Here is an 18,268-nt window from a genome sequence, read left to right as displayed (position 1 = left end):
CTGGGACCCCTATAATGCAAATGTTGTTGTGTTTAATGCTGTCACAGAGGTCTCTTGGGCTGCCTTCATTTCTTTTCATTCTTTTTTCTTTATTCTCTTCCGCAGCAGTGAATTCCACCATTCTGTCTTCCAGGTCACTTGTCCGTTCTTCTGCCTCAGTTATTCTGCTATTGATTCCTTCTAGTGTAGTTTTCATTTCAGTTATTGTGTTGTTCATCTCTGTTTGTTTGTTCTTTAATTCTTCTAGAACTTTGTTAAACATTTCTTGCATCTTCTCGATCTTTGCCTCCATTCTTTTTCCGAGGTCCTGGATCATCTTCACTATCAATATTTTGAAATCTTTTTCAGGAAGGTTGCCTATCTCCACTTCATGCAGTTGTTTTTCTGGAGTTTTATCTTGTTCCTTCATCTGGTACATAATCCTCTGCCTTTTCATTTTGTCTATCTTTCTGTGAATGTGGTTTTTGTTCCACATGCTGCAGAATGGTAGTTCTTCTTGCTTCTGTTGTCTGCTGTCTGGTGGATATAGTGCTTAGCTTTTTGACTCAGGTTTTCAGCAGTGGCCATGAAGAGCAGGAACTGAGAGAGAATGAAGGTCCATCTACCCTGCCTTCCTACTGTATTGGTCACCTTTTTTTCACCGTTATTTTGGCAGAACCGTTTACTTTATTCTGGTCATAAACTTTTTGGTGTACTTATTTTGATTTTCATAGGATTGTGTTCAGGGTTATCAGAAGCAATGCCTTTCACTCATCAGGATGGAGTAGACTATCAGAATAAAAAGTATTCATTTCCTGTTTGCTTGTGTTTCCATCCTTTGAAGGTTTCCTGGCTGAAATTCTTGTAGTAGCACTACATTATTTCTCAGAGCCCATTTTCCCTTTATGCCAGTGTAATTTATAAGCTCAGCTTAGTTCCACTGTCTTTTCAGGATAACAAATGTTTTAAGAAAAGCATGGTAATTCTAGGGTAGTGTATAATTCTGCAAAATATTCTCTCATGAACCCCTGTGTCATTTACAGTGGCCACATCTGGCATTCTTCATCATGAGATTTCATGTCCAAGAAAATGAGATTGCTATTAGTACAAATAAAAATATAACTGTGATTCACAATTACATCATATATACAGAGACATTCTTTCTACTTTTTACATAATTTATTTTTTAGTTCACTTCCTGATGCTATCACCTTCCTAGTTTATATTCATTCACATTGGCAATGTAGCGGACGCTAAAGCAGGAGATGCCAGCCTCCCTGGCCCCTGACCCAGAGTCCCATTATAAATATTGGGAGACACGATAGGCCAAAACGTGATCAAACCTTTGGGTTTAGTAAACTGCAAGAGCAAAATCATCCAAGCACTTATTTTAAGTGAAGTACAACAGAAAATGTTTGATTAACTAGCAATTGTATAGTTATAAATTTATTATTAAAGTATGTCTAAGAATTATAATAAATATATTTAAGAATATGTATTTTTATTTATTTTATTGAAAACAACCTTTACTCAAATGTTAATACCATTTAAAATTTCAAGATAATGGACTAAACATATACTAAAATTTCTGCCTTCCCATTGGAGCTATAGAAATATTAGAAAATATATATTAAAACTAATAAATGCATGATAATGTCAAAAAGACAACATAAGAAATTGAGACGTGGAGGTCTGTTTAAAGATGGTGGAGGAGTAAGACGTGGAGACCACCTTCCTTCCCACAGATACATCAAAAATACATCTACATGTGGAAGAACTCCTACAGAACACCTACTGAACGCTGGAAGAAGACCTCACACGTCCCAAAAGGCAAGAAACTCCCCACGTACCTGGATAGGGCAAAAGAGAAAAGGAAAAACAGAGACAAAAGAATAGGGATAGGACCTGAACCTCTGGGAGGGAGCTGTGAAGGAGAAAAAGTTTCCATACACTAGGAAGCTCCTTCACTAGTGGAGACGGGGGGTGGGGGGGGGGTGGGAAATCTTCAGAGCCACAGAGGACGGCACAGCAACAGGGGTGCAGAGGGCAAAGCGGAGAGATTCCCATACAGAGGATCGGTGCCGACCAGCACTCACCAGCCTGCTGGGGCTGGTGGGGGCTGGGAGCTGAGGCTCAAGCTTCAGAGGTCAGACCGCAGGGAGAGGACTGGCGCTGGCTGCGTGAACACAGCCTGAAGGGGGCTAGTGCACCACAGCTAGCCAGGAGGAGTCCGGGAAAAAGGCTGGAACTGCCTAAGAGTCAAGGGACCATTGTTTTGGGGTGTGTGAGGAGAGGGGATTCAGAGCACCACCTAAACGAGCTCCAGAAACAGGCACGAGCCACGGCTATCAGCACAGACACCAAGACAGGGATGAAATGCTAAGGCTGCTGCAGCCATCAAGAAGCCTATGTGCAAGCACAGGTCACTATCCACACCTCCCCTCACGGGAGCCTGTGCAGCCCACCACTGGAACAACTTCCCCGGGAGAACACACGGCACGCCTCAGGCTGTTGCAATGTCACGCTGGCCTCTGCCACCGCAGACTCGCCTCGCATTCCGTAGCCCTCCATCCCCCGGCCTGAGAGAGCCAGAGCCCCCCAGTCAGCCGCTACTTTAATCCTGTCCTGTCTGGGCGGGTAACAGCGCTCTCAGGAGACCTATTTGCAGAGGCGGGGCCAAATCCAAAGCTGAACCCTAGGAGCTGTGTGAACAAAGAAGAGAAAGGGAAATCTCTCCCAGTAGCCTCAGGAGCAGCAGATTAAACCTCCACAATCAACTTGATGTACCTGCATCTGTGGAATACCTAAGTAGACAACAAATCATCCCAAAAGTGAGGCAGTGGACTTTGGGAGCAACTATGGACTTGGGGTTTGCATTCTGGACCTAATTTGTTTCTAGGTTTATATTTATTTTTGTTTAGTATTTACAGCTTATTATCATTGATAGATTTGTTTATTGATTTGGTTGCTCTCTTCCTTTTTTTTTTTTAATATATATATTTTTTCCTTTTTCTCTTTCTGTGAGTGTGTATGTGTATGCTTCTTTGTATGATTTTGACTGTATACTTTTGCTTTTACCATTTGTCCTGGTGTTCTGTCTGTTCATTTTTTTGTTATCATTGGGGATTTGTTTTTTGGTTTGGTTGTTCTCTTCTTTCTTTCTTTTTTATTACTTTTTAATTTTTTAATTTTTAATAATTTTCTTTACTATTTTATTATTTTCTTCCTTCCTTCCTTCCTCCCTCCCTCCCTTTATCCCTTCCTTTCTTTCTTTCTTTTTCTCCCTTTTCTTCAGAGCTGAGTGGCTGACAACATCTTGGTGCTCTGGTCAGGTTTTAGCCCTGAGTCTCTGACGTGGGAGAGCCGAGTTCCGGACACTGGTCCACCAGAGACCTACTGGCTCCATGTAATATCAAACAGCGAAAGGTCTCACAGAGATCTACATCTCACTGCTAAGTCCCAGTTCCGCAATTCTCATATCAGACAAAATAGACTTTAAAGTAAAGACTATTATAAGAGACAAAGAAGGACACTACACAATGATCAAGGGATCAATCCAAGAAGAAGATATAACAATTGTAAATACTTACACACCAAACATAGGAGCACCTCAATACATAAGGCAAATGCTAACAACCATAAAAGGGGAAATCGACAGTAACACAATAACAATGGGGCACTTTAACACCCCACTTTCACCAATGGACAGATCATCCAAAATGAAAATAAATAAGGAAACACAAGCTTTAAATGACACATTAAACAAGATGAACTTAATTGATATTTATAGGACATCCCATCCAAAGACAACAGCATACACTTTCTTCTCAAGTGCTCATGGAATATTCTCCAGGATAGATCATATATTGGGTCACAAATCAAGGCTTGGTAAATTTAAAGTAACTGAAATCATATCAAATATCTTTTCCGAACACAACGCTATGGGACTAGATATCAATTGCAGGAAAAAAAAACTATAAAAAATACAAACACATGGAGGCTAAACAATACACTACTAAATAACCAAAAGATCACTGAAGAAATCAAAGAGGAAATAAAGCAATACCTAGCAACAAATTACAATGAAAACACGATGACACAAAATCTATGGGATGCAGCAAAAGCAGTTCTAAGAGGGAAGTTTCTAGCAATACAATCCTACCTCAAGAAATAAGAAACATCTCAAATAAACAAGTTAACCTTACACCTAAAGCTATTAGGGGAAGAAGAACCAAAAAAACCCAAAGTTAGCAGAAGGAAAGAAATCATAAAGCTCAGAGCAGAAATAAACGAAAAAGAAATGAAGGAAACAATAGCAAAGATCAATAAAACCAAAAGTTGGTTCTTTGAGAAAAACAAAATTGATAAACCATTAGCCAGACTCATCAAGAAAAAAAGGGAGAAGATTCAAATCAATAGAATTAGAATGAAAAAGGAGAAGTAACAACTGACACTACAGAAATACAAAGGATCATGAGGATTACTACAAGGAACTATATGCCAATAAAATGGACAACCTGGAAGAAATGGACAAATTCTCAGAAAAGCACAAATTTCCAAGACTGAACCAGGAAGAAATAGAAAATATAAACAGACCAATCACAAGCACTGAAATTGAAACTGTGATTAAAAATCTTCCAGCAAACAAAAGTCCAGGACCAGATGGCTTCATGGGAGAATTCTATCAAACATTTAGAGAAGAGCTAACACTTATACTTCTCAAGCACTTGCAAAATACAGCAGAGGAAGGAACACTCCCAAACTCATTCTATGAGGCCAACATCACCCAGATACCAAAACCAGACCAAGAGGTCACAAAAAAAAGAAAACTACAGGCCAATATCACTGATGAACATAGATGTAAAAATCCTCAACAAAATACTAGCAAACGGAATCCAACAGCACATTAAGGGGATTACACACCATGATCAAGTGGGGTTTATTCCAGGAATGCAAGGATTCTTCAATATATGCAAATCAATCAATATGATAAACCATATTAACAAACTGAAGAATTAAAAACCATACGATGATCTCGATAGATGCAGAAAAAGCTTTCGACAAAATTCAATACCCATTTATGATCAAAAACCTCAGAAAGTAGGCATAGAGGGAATTACCTCAACATAATAAAGGCCATATATGACAAACCCACAGCCAGCATCATTCTCAAAGGTGAAAAACTGAAACCATTTCCACTAAGATCAGGAAGAAGACAAGGTTGCCCATTCTCCCCACTATTATTCAACATAGTTTTGGAAGTTTTAGCCACAGCAATCAGAGAAGAAAAAGAACTAAAAGGAATCCAAATCAGAAAAGAAGTAAAGCTGTCGCTGTCTGCAGATGTTACCAGAAAACTAAAGGCCTCAGATCCTAAGGATGCAACCAGAAAACTACTAGAGCTAATCAATGAATTTGGTAAAGTAGCAGGATACAAAATTAATGCACAGAAATCTCTTGCATTCTTATACACTAGTGCTGAAAAATCTGAAAGAGAAATTAAGGAAACACTCCCATTTACCACTGCAACAAAAAGAATTAAATCCCTAGGAATAAACCTACCTAAGGAGACAAAAGACCTGTATGCAGAAAACTATAAGACACTGATGAAAGAAATTAAAGATGATACAAACAGGTGGAGAGATATACCACGTTCTTGACTGGAAAAATCAACATTGTGAAAATGACTATACTACCCAAAGCAATCTACAGATTCAGTGCAACACTTATCAAACTACCAATGGCATTTTTCACAGAACTAGAACAAAACATTTCATAATTTGTATGGAAACACAAAAGACCCCGAATAGCCAAAGCAATCTTGAGAAGGAAAAACGGGGCTGGAGGAATCATGCTCTGTGACTTCAGACTATATTACACAGCTACAGAAATCAAGACAGTATGGTGCTGGCACAAAAACAGAAATATAGATAAATGGAGCAGGATAGAAAGCCCAGAGATAAACCCATGCACATATGGTCACCTTATGTTTGATAAAGGAGGCAAGAATGTACAATGGAGAAAAGACAGCCTCTTCAATAAGTGGTGCTGGGAAAACTGGACAGCTACATGTAAAAGAATTAAATTAGAACACTCCCTAACACCATACATGAAAATAAACTCAAAATGGATCAGAGACCTAAATGTAAGGCCAGACACTATAAAACTCTTAGAGGAAAACATAGGCAGAACACTCTATGACATAATAGAGTATGTCATAATAAAAATACTATTAGAAACTGAAAAAAAAAAATTGAGACGTGCCTAAAAGAATAAAGGAGAAGGAAAGCCACAATTGGAAGCCAAGATTAGAAGTATAAGCCAGTCATCATCAGAAAATCTACAAACAATAAATGCTGGAGAGGGTGTGGAGAAAAGGGAACCCTCTCGCACTGTTGGTGGGAATGTAAGTTGATACAGCCACTATGGAGAACAGTATGGCGGTTTCTTAGAAAACTAAAAATTGAACTACCATATGACCCAGCAATCCCACTACTGGGCATATACCCGGGGAAAACCATAATTCAAAAAGAGTCATGTACCACAATGTTCATTGCAGCACTATTTACAATAGTCAGGACATGGAAGCAACCTAAGTGTCCATCGGCAGACGCATACATAAAGAAGATGTGGCACATATATACAATGGAATATTACTCAGCCATATAAAGAAATGAAATTGAGTTATTTGTAGTGAGGTGGATGGACCTAGAGTCTGTCATACAGAGTGAAGTAAGCCAGAAAGAGAAAACAAATACCGTATGCTAACACATACATATGGAATCTAAAGAAAAAGAAAAAAAAAAATGGTTCTGATGGACCTAGGGGCAGGATAGGAATAAATACGCAGATGTAGAGAATGGACTTGAGGACACAGGGAGGGGGAAGGGTAAGCTGGGACGAAGTGAGAGAGTAGCATGGACATATATACACTACCCAATGTAAAATAGATAGCTAGTGGGAAGCAGCCCCATCGCACAGGGAGATCCACTCGGTGCTTTGTGACCACTTAGAGAGGTGGGATAGGGAGAGTGGGAGGGAGATGCAAGAGGGAGGGGATATGGGGATATATGTATATGTAGAGCTGATTCACTTTGTTATATAGCAGAAACTAACACACCATTGTAAAGCAATTATACTCCAATAAAGATGTTAAAAAAAATAAAAAGAAATAAAAATACTATTAGAAACTGAAAAAAAAAAATTGAGATGTGCCTAAAAGAATGAAGGAGAAGGAAAACCATAATTGTAAGCCAAGATCAGAAGTATAAGCCAGTCATCCTCAGAAAATCTGCAAACAACAAATGCTGGAGAGGGTGTGGAGAAAAGGGAACCCTCTTGCACTGTTGGTGGGAATGTAAATTGATACAGCCACTATGGAGAACAGTATGGAGGCTCCTTAAGAAACTAAAAATAGAATTACCATACTACCGAGCAATCCCACTGCTGGGCATATACCCAGAGAAACCATAATTCAAAAAGACACATGCAGCCCAATGTTCACTGCAGCACTATTTACAATAGCCAGGTCATGGAAGCAACCTAAATGCCCATCAACAGATGAATGGATAAGGAAGATGTGGTACATATATACAATGGAATATTACTCAGCCATAAAAAAGGAACAAAATTGGGTCATTTGCAGAGACATGGATGGACCTAGAGACTGTCATACAGAGTGAAGCAAGTCAGAAGCAAGAAAAACAAATATTGTATATTAACTCATGTATGTGGAACCTAGAAAAACAGTACAGATGAACTGGTTTGCAAGGCAGAAATAGAGACACAGATGTACACACTAAATATTTACAAAAACAACAGTACATAAAAGAGAGAAATTGACTCCCACTAAAAAGTTACTAGAAAATCATAAAAAGACATTCAAATAATCATTATAAGTATCACAGAGGTCATGGGGTCACACGAAAGGAGAACAGTCATGAATATACATCTCTTAGAGGTTTTGTGAAAGATACTATTGAATAAAGTCAAATAGATGGCATGAAAAGCAAAAGAGACCCTCGAAGAACGAATGGACGACGCTGAACCGAGGAATTTTTATAAGAAGTCTGCACGAATAAAGAGAGAATAAGAGAAACGCACGACAGATGCTAAGTTTCCAAATCCTTCTAAAAGGGGATATAGAACGTGAAGATGTAGGTAAGAACACAGAAGAGACAAAACCTGATGAAATAACTGACTAGAATTTCTCAGAACTTACCGTTCAGATCAGATACTGCAGACTCTTGGACCGGGCGCAGTGGTGGCGGAGGAGTCCTGTCCCGCGGCGCCTGGCTTCCTCGCCGTGGGCCACACGGCGGGGGCCTCATCCGAGCAGGAGAAGCCGAGGCTCAGCACGCGCTGACCAGCACGCAGACTGACAGGAACCTCAGCCGCTTCCCAGCCCCTGGCTGCCAGACCACCCGTTCAGCCGGGAGGTGCTGCAGAGCTGCTCCCTTTGCCACCAACCCGGCATCCTGCCAGCCGGCCTGGCGGAGGTGGCTCGTCACCGCGAGCACAGGCTGATGTCCGTGGCCGCCGGGCTCTCTCGGAGCACCTGGAGGAGCTGCTGCCCCAGACCCCGCGAGTGCTGCCGGCGGGGCTCGTCCAACCTGCCCTGAGTGGCCTAGGAGGGGGCCGTGGTGGGGACGCAGGGCCGCCACTCCAGGAGCAACGAGCCCCGGCTCCTGCGGACCCTAATGGAGGCCTGCGGGCCGGGGGAGGAGGTGCCCCAGGCCCCCGTGGACGTCCACACCCGCCTCAGGAGCAGTGGCGTGGCCTCTGTGTGCGCCTCCTGAGGCCCTGGCCGAAGATGCCATCGAGCTGGGCATGCCCAGTGGCCTGGGCCACCGCCTTGCTGCCTAGACCCTGGGGGACAGCCAAGACGCTTCTGCAGAACGGGCAGCACCCGGCTCAGCTGCGGAACCACGTGCGCACGCTGTGCGGCACCGCCATCCACGGGCTTGACGTGCCGGAGCAGGGCGGGGCGAGCAGCAGGAAGAAGGGCGCAGGCGCTGGGTGTGGGCCACGGCCCCCAAGTACCGCCCCCTCCCCTCCTCCCTCCCTGGCGCCTTCCGGAGGACTCAGGTTCGCTGCAGCCTGCAGGCCGGTGGAGGAGCTGTTTGCAGCCTGGGAGGATAGGTGGAGGACGGGTCCTGGCCAGCGGGGAACAGAGCTGGATGTGAGCCCCCTCCACAGACTCTAAGCTCCTGGTAAATGGCAGGTGGAGCTGGTCCTGATGACCCTTCCCTTGGTCAAGAGTCCTGGAGGGTCCCCTCGCCTGGCATCTGATTGACTGCAGGATTTGGCTCTTTAGCATGCCCATGAAGGGACAGACAGACCAGGAAAGCCAGGAACTTGGGGCCCTAAGCAGGAACTTGGGTGGGGCAGGCCGCCTGCAGCCCAGGGCTCACGGGGGCCTCCCTATCCTACGCAGGACCGAGTGCTGGAGCCCCTTCCTTCCACCCACCAGCTGTGAGGCTCGAGGCAGAGCGATCTCCCTTCCGTAAAAGGGCTAACGCACCTGTGCAGCAGCCTCCCATCCACTCCCTGCGCACCTGCAGCTCTGTGCTGCCCTCCCTGGTGGTCTGCCTGCTACCCACCCACCCAGCCCTGAGCACCCGCCCCCATTCCAGCCTTCATCGACCGGCTTGCCCTCAGCCAGCCACTGTTTGTCTGACCCTGGCCCTTGTTACAAGGGGCAGCTGAAGTCCATTTCTGCACCTGCTTTTTTTACTTTTGAAATGACAATAAAGACGCTGTCCTATTAAAAAAAATTAAAAATTAAAAACAAAGATTCCAGGTATAGACTGACACAAGAGACATACTTAAAGGGGCAAAAAACGCCAGTCAAATACGAATCAAAAGAAAGTTGATATAATAATATATTAGAAAAAAATAAAATGCAAAGTGAACAATTATTGAAAGAAATAAGAAGCATATCTCATTTTGATCAAAGGAACAATTCAGAAGAATATAAAGCAATTAATTAGATTATGCGTCATCAATATGACTTTAAAACTTATAAGAAAAAAGATAGTAATACAAGAAGAAATCGGCAAATCTACTCTCATGAGGAAAGGTTTCGCACAATTCTCTCAGAAACCAAGTGAACAAATGGAACACCTCCGAAAAATAGGATACTGAAGAGTTGAACAACAAAGCAATAGCATTATAGAATGCTGCACTCAACAAAAAGGAAGAGCATGCTATTTTCAAGTACCTGTAGAGCATACAAAAAAATTGATGATATTTTGCCTTAATGTACAGTTCAACAAATACAAACAACGAAAACAACTAACGGGACACATTCTCTGACCATAACAGAAGACAGTTGGAAATTGACAACAAAAATATGGCCAAGAAACAAACAAATCACACTTCCCTAATTGGGTAATTTTGAAGATTAAATCACAACAGAAATAACAGGAAAGTGACAAAAATTGCACTAGATATGAAAACCTTGTACATTCCAATTCAAACAACTCACAGAGGGAAATGTATAGTCTTCTTTCACTCCCTCAACACCTCCATTTACTATAGACCATTATTTACCCAAGCCTCAAGTTGCTTATCACAAAATTGTGTTAGGGCTGCCTCCATGGGCACTTGTCTAGATATTAAGCCGTCAGTCATTGTGAATGCATTTTGGATAGACTTCATGCATTTAAACAGTACTGTGTTTCCCAGGAGACTGTCAACTGTGCATGTATTTAGGTGCCTTGAAGCCCCCCCTCACTCAGCCCTTTTGGAGCTTCAGAGAAAAGAAACTGTGGCCACCTTATCACCCTGTATTAATTTTCTAGGGCTGCTGTTAACAAATGACCGGAAACTGGACGGCTTAAAGCAATAGAAGATAATTGTCCATCATTCTGGATGTTCAACGTCTGAAATCAAGGTTTTAAGAGGTCTCTTTCCCTCTGAAGACTCTAGCGGAGAATCCTCTCTAGCCCTTCCTGCTTCTGGTGTCTCTAGGCATCCCATGGCTTATGGCTGCATCACTCCACTCGGCCTCCGTCCTCACATGACCTTCTCTCTGTGTGTCTCATATATGGACACTTGTCATTGGGTTTAGGGCCCACCCATATAGTCCAGGATGAGCTCATCTCCAGATCCTTAATTACTTTTGCTAAGACTCTTTTTCCACTAAGGTAATATACGTAGGTGCCAGCAGTGAGGACATGAGAATATCTTTTTGAGGGTCACTATTCAACCCACTACACACCCTTATATGACTCTCATTATCAACACCTTCCTTTTATTCTTTAATTTTTGAGTTCCAACCACAAGCATTTTTGTTGAATTATGGGAAAAAAACCCAAAATTGACTGAATTCCAGCATACGAAGGTAAATAGTGAAAATATGTCACTCCTTGCAACCAGCCAACTACCTTAACAGAGTGTCGGTCTAGTTCAGTCACACAGTGCACAGGCCTTTAATTATTGTACAATTTCTGGCCCATCTGATTCAGAAATACTCTCTGATTTCTTGCAAAAGAACCAAAGTGGTAAATTTAGCCCATGAACCATGAACCAAATGAGAGTTGTCATTTAGTTGAGTCATTAGAAGGTGCAGTGTCATATATTTTCACCAGACTACCCAAGTTGAATTTTCAGGGAAGGCTTGAAAATTAGCTTCAACTCAATTCTCATTTTCAAAAGAAAAATATTTCTAGTCATTTCTCCCAACATTGCCCATCACTCATGCAAAAATCAGGGAAGATTAGCTAAGAATGTTATTCTGTTCCTCTAAGATGTACTTGAAAAAAACAGTATTTATATTCTTTTTTGGTATAGTCACTTACTCCCTGGTTTCTTTCCCTTTAGCAACCATTTATCTCTTTCTCTGGCTCATTCCTGGTTAAACCATTCTCTCCCATGGTGAGGTATAGGTAATAGAGATCCTTTTGCTGCAAAACCTCAGGGTGGCCACTGTGAGGCGCCCTAGCTTGCAGACAAGGGTGTTATATTATTTAAAGATATATAAATAGTGTCTTGTACTGAAATATCCCCTTCAGCTAGGAGCTACAAATTCAACCCAGACTCTGACACTACAGGATTTGATAACACAAAGGAAAGATTCTGAGAAATGGGAGAGTCAGAGAGTTAGAGCATAAACACCACCCCCAAGAAAACTTCTTTAAAGAAGACCCCCTCTCATTTCCTTTCGTGCTCACACATTCACCAGATTATGTAAGCCAAACCCTTATTTCTTTTTCTCCCTTAATTTTGGCATTAAATGTTTTAATTTCATATTTAAAGTTTCTATAAAATCACCACTCTGAGTATGATAAACAATGTGATATTTACAAGCACTGCTGCCTCTTTTTAGCCCATCCCTTAAAGTAGTCACTCTGAAGTGGGTATCTTGAACCAAATAAACAGGGGCGAGTGTTCCAAAATGAAATACATGTTGTTCCCATCCAATCTTTTAATAATATTCAATATCTATCAATTATCTCTGTATCTATTTTTCTATCTTCCTGGTCACTTAAAATTTGAACTTTTTCTCTTTGTAGCAATAGAGATATCACATTGAAGTTACATTAAAGAAGAATTTATTTATTCTGCAAACATCTTTATTGTCCCTTTTCAGTTCTATGGAAGTAAAACGATGTAAACAGGGACATTCTGGAGAAGAGAGCATATCAAGTTGCTCCTTTCCTTGGAAAAAGCATAGGATCAACCATGGGAAGTGGATAAAAGAAGACAGATCCCTTTTACTCTACATCTTTTTTGTATCTGCACATTTATCTTGGATGCCTCTGAGAGTATGGTGAAGACCAGTTCCCTTTGAGGCTCAGTACTTCAGAATATTTCTAAGGGAATATGGCCAAACAGGACAAGAGTTTTCCTCCACTCCCCAAGAAAACTTACCATAAAAGAGAGAAAAGTCTGTCCTGGTCCTCCTGATGCAATTCTAGGGCACAGGCTTTTGTAAGTGAGAACTCCTTGCTATAAAGACTGGATCACTTTGGAACTTCTCCCAACCAAGCCATCCTATATGAGCCTTAGGGTAAATGACTTTGTGTACACGTGGTGTACATAGCAGGGGAGGCCAGGTTCACCTTGTGTGACAGAACTGTGTGTCACACTAAGAAGAGAGGTCATCTCCCACAGTGAATCCCAAGAAACAACTCTCACATCACCTTTCCAAATAGGGTTTCTTCTAACATCACAACATTTTTTTTCCATTTTGTGTGTATGTGTATGTGTGTCTGTGTGTACCATGAAACTAAAGAATTGTATATTCCATACTTTGAATTCATTAATAAGCAAGCACACGGAAATGATACTTGTCTGCAGAGGGTGCATGCTGGAAAGTTGCATAGGAAAAATTTGAATATTTAGAATGAAGCCAGATGATGGAGGACCTTGAAAAGAGAAGAGAAAGGCTCAGCCTGGTAAAGTAGGCAACTGAAGGCAGCAGAAATTGTTAAGGTGTATAAGATATGGTTAAAGTCTGTTTAGGGAAGATTCGTTGGTGGTGATGCTAAGATTCTTTGAAAGGAAAAAATGTTACTTAATTTCTGTACATTTTAATGTCCTCATCTGTTAAAAAAAAATGGTGAATAATAATACCTCCTATTTCACAAAGTTTGGGTGAGGAGTAAGTGAATTAATACATTTAGAACACAAATATGTGAAGTCCTCAATAACATTATTATCACCGTATGCAACCACCGTCTCCACCATCCTCACCATCTTCATCATTTTCTTCTCTTTCCAAAAAAAAACACATGCAAAAAGAAAAAAATCCCTATAAATATAGAGATAATCCAGGTTTATGATTCTTAAAAAGTTTCACAGATGATGAGGCCAATTCCTGCACCCAGTCAGGAGCAGGACGTGTTGGATAGATGACATAGTGATGCAAACTAATTTTGCACACACATAAACTTCTCATATTTGTCTTTCACATAGGCTTATATGTAAATATAAGCATTAAAATACAATATGAAGTTAAATTATTTTTTTATTATTATGAGGCATCTTATCCATACCGCTTTTCTCTCACCATGTCTTATAGAAACTTTATTTTTTCCTTTAAAATGTAGACTTTTTAAAAAATATAATTAAAGTTACGGTTAATTAATACTTCACTATTTAAATTTTATTTTTATGACATTTATTTATTTTCTTTCTAATTTTACAAGTAATACATGTTCATTGCAGACAACTAGAAATACAGAAAAGCATAAAGTAAAAATTAATCACCCATAATCCCCAGCCCCCCAGAGACAACCCTCATTGCTATTGATGGTTAATACATCACTTTAATACCTATTTCCTCCTATGCTTTTTAAATTCAAATTACATACTTTATCTGTTAACTGAGAATACAAAAGAAAACACTTGAGAGTTAGTCTTAAACGAAAATATGAATGGACAGGAATTTTAGTTATGTAAAATCAAAATAATATTGAAATAGTCAGAACACCTCATGAGCATTTGTGTGTTTGTGTGTGTGTGTGTGTGTGTGTGTACCGTACTCACTCTTGATTTCTTGAATTATAATACAAATTTACTTTGCCATAAAATAGATCAAATGTTAAAAAAATTATTTAAGAAAGATTTTATTATATGTCACTTTTCTTTATAGCAAGAGGTTTGGAGATTTTTCTCTCTCTAAATATCCATGTACTTGTAGTAATAAAATGACTCTCCTTCAATTGTATCCAAATTCTTTACACAAAATTAAATTCATAATTCCGCTTTTATAACTAGTGTTAAATTAACAGAAATTAAAATATATTATCACATTTCTAGATTCCTTTTTTTTTATTAACTGCACAGCATACATATAACAGAAAACTGCATTATCAAGGGCACAGAAATTAGCCCCACCAGCCAATACCATACTTCAGTCAAGCTCAACCGACCTTATTACCTAGATTTGGCTGTGTACCCTCAGGCATATTATGAACCACATGAGCAGATGACTGAATGAGAAAAAAAATATCTCCATTAAGAAAAAAAATTGAGATTTTGGATTCGGCTGCCTGCCCATTAGTGACATAAAGTGCTGACAAGCAGAACAAACAGTGAGCAATGTAATGTCAGGGCCTCTAGTGAAATGAAGTTTCGTAACTTCACTAGGGCTGATGGATGGGTAATAATGACATTTTCAAGTGTAGGGATATACTCTATTAGGAACATCATAGAATTATTCTGCACAAAGCAGTTGTTACAGCTTGGTTGCTCGGGGAAGATGACTCCACAGAGTAAGAAAACAGTCATGTGCTTATAAATGTTTAATCAGGTTAATATTCTGTTGCTCTTCACCATGCCAGAGAACGTCACGTATTTGGAGTGTAATAGTTTAGAATAGAATTCTCTTAGCCAGTCAAAGGACGGTAGAGAATGCTACAACATCAAATACTCAAATATTTGACATTAACAACGTTGTAAATCTGACATGAACAATTTATCAATTTACTGGGAAACTTTGCAAAAATGCATTACTGAGGGTGTTATCTGAATAGTAAATAATCTTTTAGGTCTTTGCAAAATGCAACCTACCATATTCTTTATAGATTAAATCACAAATACAACTATCAACTTTCAACCAGTCAATTGCATAGGAACTGTGTGTCACTAATTTATGTCTTATCCTTAGACAAGCTGGTTGCAGTAACATGAGGAATAAAATTCGATGATTTTTGTAGCTACATGTTCACATTTATACCATTTGGTCTTTAAGGATAAACAAGCGAATATTGTTTTTTTAAAAAAGGAAGACTTGCTGGCATCAAAACTCACTTCCGGGCTCACAGAATCACAATTTAAAAAAAAACTTTTTCTAAAAAGCATAGAGTGCCTATGTTTGAACGGTACTCGGCTACTCAGATGTCCCTGGGATTATGATTTCCAGGATCCGTAAAGACACTTCAGCCCCACCTGAATAATAAAAATCAATTGATAAGGAATTTTCATTACAGTCCTAAATTTTACAAGTTAAGTGATGATTTTACTCTAAAACTTTCAGCAGATGATACTATGCAAGTCATGTATTATAGAAAACCAAACAACTCAGTAAAGTTTTATTGCCACAAAATAACATTTTCTAATTTATAAGCTTTTATTTTCTAAATAATTTATTTAATTATCAAATTAAAATAATCTTGTTTTAAATGTTTGTCTAAAGTGAGATTGTTCAACCAGTTCACTTAGTTTATTTTTCAGCTAAAAAAAGAATAAACTTCAAAGTTGAAGAAATGAACCAGCCTAGGGCCCAAAAAATAGAAAGAAAGAAAGAGAGAGAAAGAGGGAGGGAGGGAGGGAGGGAGGAAGGATATTGTGAACAAAGAATCATGAGGTCAGAGAAAGATTTATCTGAAGTCTTTCTGTAATCACACATCCAGAAATGAGGATATGACGATGGAAACAATGATATTTTCCAAACATTTAACATGTGCCATGTACTGTACTAAATAGATACTCATATAATCTTCACAGTAATTCCAGGAGATGGATACTACTGTTATCTCCATTTTATTAAAAAAACGAAGAAAGAAAGGGAGAGAGGGAGGGAGGAGAGAAAGAAGGAAAGAAAGGAAAGAAAGAAATTCAAGAACTACAAAATTCTTTTCTTTCCATCTCTTTTTCTTCTTTTGTCCTGCCACCTTCCTTCCTTCCTTCTTCATTTTTTCTTTCATTCCTTCCTATTATGGGTACAGTGTTCATTAAATAATGCCCATGATGACCTCACTACCTTGTAATAAGGGGGGGAAAAACTGTCAATGGTACCTTCGAGTTTTACTTGCACTATTCTATTTTGTATTTATGAAAGGCAGCTTCATAATTAAAGTCCAGGATCTTCTGCAATCTAAATTCATATTATATATTGATCCAGAGATGCTGTCTGACTCTGGCATGTAGTTTTCTACATTACTGAACATGCCAACAACGCAGCATTTCTCAGCCTGAACTGTATCCTCAGGAGGAATTCAGGGCTGGAATTGCTTGGAGTATTACAGGCAAAGCGTTCACTGAGAGGGAAATGGAGCAAAAACAGTTCCATTGCCTAAATAAATTAATTGATTTAAGACATAAGAAGGAAAAAAGGCAAAATTTTGTTGACTACCCACTATTTAACTCTATCTTGAAGAGTAGGTTTAAGGTGGCAAGTGTCTGAGCGTTTCCATCAAAGGTGTCCTTGTTCATACCTCTACACAGAACAATTAGTGTGAACGGCTCTGAGGTACACAGCTGGTTTCTCCCTGCTCAGGCAACCACACATTTTACAACATTTATTGCTGAAACTTCAAACTCTATTTCCTTAGCAGGATCCCTGGACTAACTTCTTAGTGTTAGCTGTACAGGCATTTCTATCAAAATAGCAATTGGATCTAGAGTTAGTTTTTGATACGACATGAAAATCACAGGCATCCCTTGGGGAAATATATCTTCTAAAAATCTATGGGTATTGACCACATGTCTGCAGATGTCTTTTATCACTATTAGTTGCTTTTATATGTCAACTATGAAATACCTTCTAACACATTGAGCTATTCAGGTTGAAATTGCAGGGAATTGCATGGTACTGGTGAAAATCTCTCCTTTGTGAAAGGCTGGATGCAAAAATACAATGTTCCAGAGCTGTTTTATATATGTCTGTGTACATATGTACATGATACTTTAATATTCCTCATTCAAGCATTTCATTCACTATGACAATAAATTATCATGTTAATCACTTTTTCTATATGTAAACAGGATACATGAAGATGACAGATGCAGACACAATTCTGTATTTATCAAAATAAACCCTCATATCAGTCTAAACTCTAAGTTGCATTTAAAGAAAGAAAATTCAAATTGGCTCAACATGAAAATGGAAAATAACAGCTTACATAATTTAACAAGTCCAGGAGTGGGTACCTGGCTTCAGGCTTAGGTGTTCATTGATACCTCTCTCCCAATTCTCTTTTTGGAATCTCTCCCAAGACTCACAGAATTGTATTTATTTAATGTTTTAGAGTCAGTCAGCTATGATTATTTATTTTTATAGATGCTAAGATTTTCATGTTTTCTCACGTGAAACATTCCTCTAGGTCAAAAGCAGAGAGTATATAAAGTTTACTCAGGGAACTATCACTTGCATCTGTGTTCTCCTGTCATCTCCTTTCATTACCATCCTAGTGTCATCCATTTCCTTCAGGCTTTTAAATTTATTTTCCTAAAACTATGAAGTGGATTTTGTGATTTTTTTTCAGTTGCTCTATTTCAAATGTTATTATCTCCTATTATTTCTCTCTCTTTTTTTTTTTTTTTGGTATTTTTTCTC

The 18,268-nt window shown here is 39.4% G+C and overlaps 1 pseudogene; it reads left to right on the top strand.

Moving 5' to 3' along the window:
* The window catches only part of LOC132376103 (pyrroline-5-carboxylate reductase 3-like), a 44,580-nt pseudogene extending 35,396 nt beyond the window's left edge, over window positions 1-9,184 (top strand).
* The last annotated feature ends 9,084 nt before the right edge of the window (window positions 9,185-18,268 follow it).

This window comes from Balaenoptera ricei, chromosome 12, assembly GCF_028023285.1.
Source record: "Balaenoptera ricei isolate mBalRic1 chromosome 12, mBalRic1.hap2, whole genome shotgun sequence".
Classification (NCBI taxonomy): Eukaryota; Metazoa; Chordata; class Mammalia; order Artiodactyla; family Balaenopteridae; genus Balaenoptera; species Balaenoptera ricei.
The sequence above is the reverse complement of the archived record's forward strand: the minus strand, read 5'-3'. Positions and strand labels throughout refer to the sequence as shown.